The sequence below is a fragment of the Mus pahari genome, chromosome 12, assembly GCF_900095145.1.
Source record: "Mus pahari chromosome 12, PAHARI_EIJ_v1.1, whole genome shotgun sequence".
NCBI lineage: Eukaryota > Metazoa > Chordata > Mammalia > Rodentia > Muridae > Mus > Mus pahari.
The window spans coordinates 53610021-53614277 of NC_034601.1; the positions used below are offsets into that span (position 1 = coordinate 53610021).

At 41.9% G+C, this 4257-nt stretch overlaps 1 protein-coding gene and 1 pseudogene across 3 annotated transcripts in view; both read right to left on the minus strand.

Moving 5' to 3' along the window:
* Positions 1-4257, minus strand: part of Epha6 (EPH receptor A6) — an 858253-nt gene that overhangs the window by 672655 nt on the left and 181341 nt on the right. The gene's annotated exons all lie outside the window — the stretch shown is intronic.
* On the minus strand, positions 3834-4247 carry LOC110329979 (annotated as a pseudogene).

Here is a 4257-nt window from a genome sequence, read left to right on the forward strand (position 1 = left end):
CAAGATACAATTTGCAAAACACAAGAAAACCAAGAAGAAGGAAGACCAACGTATGGATTCTTCATTTCTCCCTAGAATAGGGAACAAAATACCCATGAAAGGAGTTACAGAGACAAAGTTTGGAGCCAAGATGAAAGGATGGACTATCCAGAGGCTACCCTACCCGGGGATCCATCCCATCATTAGCCACCAAACCCAGACACTATTGCACATGCCAGCAAGATTTTGCTGAAGGAACACTGATATAGTGGCCTCTTGTGAGGCTATGCCAGTGCCTGGCAAACACAGAAGTTGATGCTCACAATCAGCTATTGGATGGAACACAGGGCCCCCAATGGAGCAGCTCGAGAATGTACCCAAGGAACTGAAGGGGTCTGCAACCCTACAGGTGGGATAACAATATGAACTAACCAGTATTGCTTGAACTCATGTCTCTAGCTGCATATATAGTAGAAGATGACCTATTCGGCCATCATTGGGAAGAGAGGCCCCTTGGTCTTGCAAACTTTGTATGCCCCAGTACAGGGGAATGTCAGGGCCAAGAACTGGGACTGAATGGGTAGGGGAGCAGGGGCAGCAGGAGGGTATAGGGGACATTCAGGATAGCATTTGAAATGTAAATAAAGAAAATATCTAATAAAAAAAATCTCTCATCATTTAGATCCCAACATTCTTACAAAGGCTTATGAGTTAAAGGCTTGATCACCTGTGTGTTGTAATCATATATTTTGGAAGCAAGGGAGAAAGTCTAGTTACTGCAGGTATGCCTCATAATGAGCTGCTGGGGATCCTGAGCCTATTCTCTTTCTCTCTCTCTCTCTCTCTCTCTCTCTCTCTCTCTCTCTCTCTCTCTCTCTCTCTCCCTCCTTCCCTCCATCCCTCCCCTGCTCTCCCTTCCTCTCTGCTTCTTGACTATTATGAGTTGATTGTGCCTTGAGCAGTAAGATCCAGAAACCTCTGAAATTATTAGCTAAATCTCTCATTCTTAGAGAATTATTACCTCTCATATGTTTGCACAGCACTGAAAAGCTAACAAATATCATACTTCCTCCAATTTGATAAGCCAGATCTATTTTCTTTCACAGTATTATTGGAAGCTATTGGCATTACAACAATGTTCAAAAAAATAGAGAAGTGTGTACTATCTTGCTATGGTTGGATAAAGCAAAGTTGTGAACTACTCTTAAGGTGGATGGATTTGAAAAAGGCTTCAAAGCATACAGTGACTTGCTTATACACAAGGAAGAGGCACCCTCGTGGCAGTCTTCAGTGGACTTTAATGAATAAGACATGGAATATGTGAAGCTGAATTTTGCTTGATCTTTTTTCCTAGTGATCCATGAGCTGGGTCACCTCTTACTCCCAGAGGAATTGTTTCACACTACATAGGAAACACAGGCACTGCCAGGCCAAATAACAGTGGCATTTTGAAATGTGTGTCACAGGAGAAACAGAAATCAGCAACAAAATATTCCGCAGACTCACTGAGTCAGGTCAGAAGATATTTGCTACTCTACTCACGTCATGCCCTTGCCAGATGGAGCTGGCTTCTAGATGTGGGAGTGAGAAATATCTGGAAGTCCACCCACACCTTAATACTTCCAATGCTATGAGCTCTGTCATCACAGATGGTAAATGTAGAAAATGGTTTGGATAAAATTTATGATTGACATTTTCAAATAAATGAGGGAAAGAATAAACTAATAACCCAAGTAGCTATAAAAGTTCTGGCATATATCCAAGAAAAAGTCAAGAAGATGCCACCTGGCAAGAAAGGGAACTTGGAAATTTCATTATAACATAGCTAGAGGCATTGACTGAAAAAAAAAAAACCTAAAATGATTTACTAAAATAATGATATATTATAACTACTTAAGAAATTAGTTATTCCATTTGGTGGCATACATGGAAAAACACCTTTATGTTATTCTGGGCACCACATGAATCACACAACTCATGTATCTTCCCTCAAGGGTTTGGTGTTTTAAATGGAATTCCTTAGATGTGAATGAGTGGGGTCTCGGCATATAGGAGACAGAATTTTAAACCCAGTTTGTATTATATAGTTTGCTGTGTTATACAACCTATTTAGACATTTCATTAAAAAAAGAAATGAAAAGTCTTGATATGTTATGTGCCAAACCCAGAAATGATTATGCCCAGTCAATTGGAGAAAAGCATTCACTCACAGATATGCTCTAAGTACCTCACATATGCCAAGCAAAATTCTATGCATAATGAGCTTAATGGTGAATAAACAAAGCTAGGAATGTTCTTGCTCCTATATAATTATGTTACTCTTGGAATAGAGTGTACATAACGAAGTTTCTGAAACAAATGCTGGTAAAATTAACCTGAATAATGAAAGTCTATGAGTCCATGAGTCAGGGTGGCAATGAAGTAAGGAAGATGTTAACACACTGACACTGAGCCTGGAAAAACATAGGTTGAAATTCTAATCCATCATGCTAACGTATTTAGAAGCTTTAAGGAGGGGTTTGGGGTTAAATGAGGTAATAAGAATAGAGCATGACAGTCAGGAAAGACTGATAGTCTTACAGAAAGAAACAAAGCCATTACAATTGTGAGTGAGTACACAAAGAAAATACTGTGTGAAAACTTATAGAAGAAAGTCATGGACAAACCCAGACGAATGAATCCCCATCAGGAACTAAGCCCAGTGTTAGATCGAGCTTAAACTCCCATCCTGCAAAACCTTGAGGAAGTAGATTCATGTTCAATGTTCATTTTGTAGGATTATTTTTTAATGGCAGTCTTAATGAACTATGATGTAGGGGTGGACAGAATTATAGCTTAGTCAGTAGAGAAGGTATCACAGGTAAACGACTTAAGAAAGAACCTTGGAAAGTTTGAAAACCAGAGTAATAGCAATATGAGTGTAGTCATAGCAAGTAAGGGAGGTTCAGAGAGCAGGGAAATTGCAGGAGCCAACAAGGGCTAGATCATGTTGATGGTGGAGGGCTAGTAAAATGTGAATTAAGATTTTACTTAAAGTTAATTAAAAGTATTACCAAGTGTTTCTGGAGAATGATCTGTTGAGTACAGACGTGGAAATGCTACATTATACAAGTTGAGTGTTATCTGCAAGGTTAATGATTCTGAAGAAGAGGAAGTACTCGGGGAATATGTAGGGAGGGTGTGATCTATATAACCTTCAGGTAAATTGATGACACAGAAGGGCCACCTCCCAGTGTTGGGGCCTCCCAGCTCTCGGTTGCCACTGGACCATCTGCAGTTATCTGCCAAGCTCGCCTTACTGTCTTTCAAAGCCCAGATCCACCAGGGGAAATCTTCAGATGTGCAGGAGTTGCTCTGCTGTCGCTGTGTCTCCACCGCCTGCTGAGAAAACCATTTGATGTCCCAGAAGACAGCATCCTTTGGACCTGCCCACGGACATTCACCTGTGCCTTCAAAGACTGGGGCTGGGGGCTGGGGGGTTTTCCCACGCTATATAAACTGAGTTCCTTCAGTAAATTTTGAGCCTCGTTCAGAATATTTTTGTCCTGGCTTCCAAATTTCTCTTGCACATTCCATTTCAGCCCAGCCCACCTCTCAGGATGAACACAGACCAGATTAAAGTGAGTTTTACTGCAGGCAGAAACTTGCATCCCAGTGTGCTTATTCTGCATAGAATGCATTCATACTACTTATAAGACAGTGATCATAAGAGTAATTCATAAATGCATAGTCAGAAGCTTTTTTTTTTTTTTTAGAAACGTTGTTGTTATTTAATGGTAAAGCTCAGTACACCCCAGCACCAAGACTGGCATGGAGTCAAAGTAGCAGGAACGGCTGGGTGACCCCATGGAGTCTCACATGGCAAAGAGGATGAGGAAGGCGACCAACAAACAGAAGAGTCCCATGGCCTCAGACAGGGCAAACCTCAGAATGGCATAGGAGAAGAGCTGCTGCTTGAGAGATGGGTTCCTGACATAGCCAATAATCAAGCTACCAAACACTGTGCCAATGCCAGCCCCTGGTCCAGCCACACCAACTGGCAGCCCCAGCACCAATAAACTTGGCTGCTGTGTTGATGTCCAAATGGCACTGGTCTGGAATTCCTGTCTGGCCACCTGGAGAGGGGAGCTGCTGCAGGAAGGCTGTTTAGATGGGACCTCTGGTCTACTCGGGAGGGAGGCAGACACAGGCCTGATTAGAACCCTGGTACAGGAGCAAAACAGAACTGGAAAAATGAGCAGTGCCTTGGTGGTCTGCATTTTTCAATCTCCCAGCTTT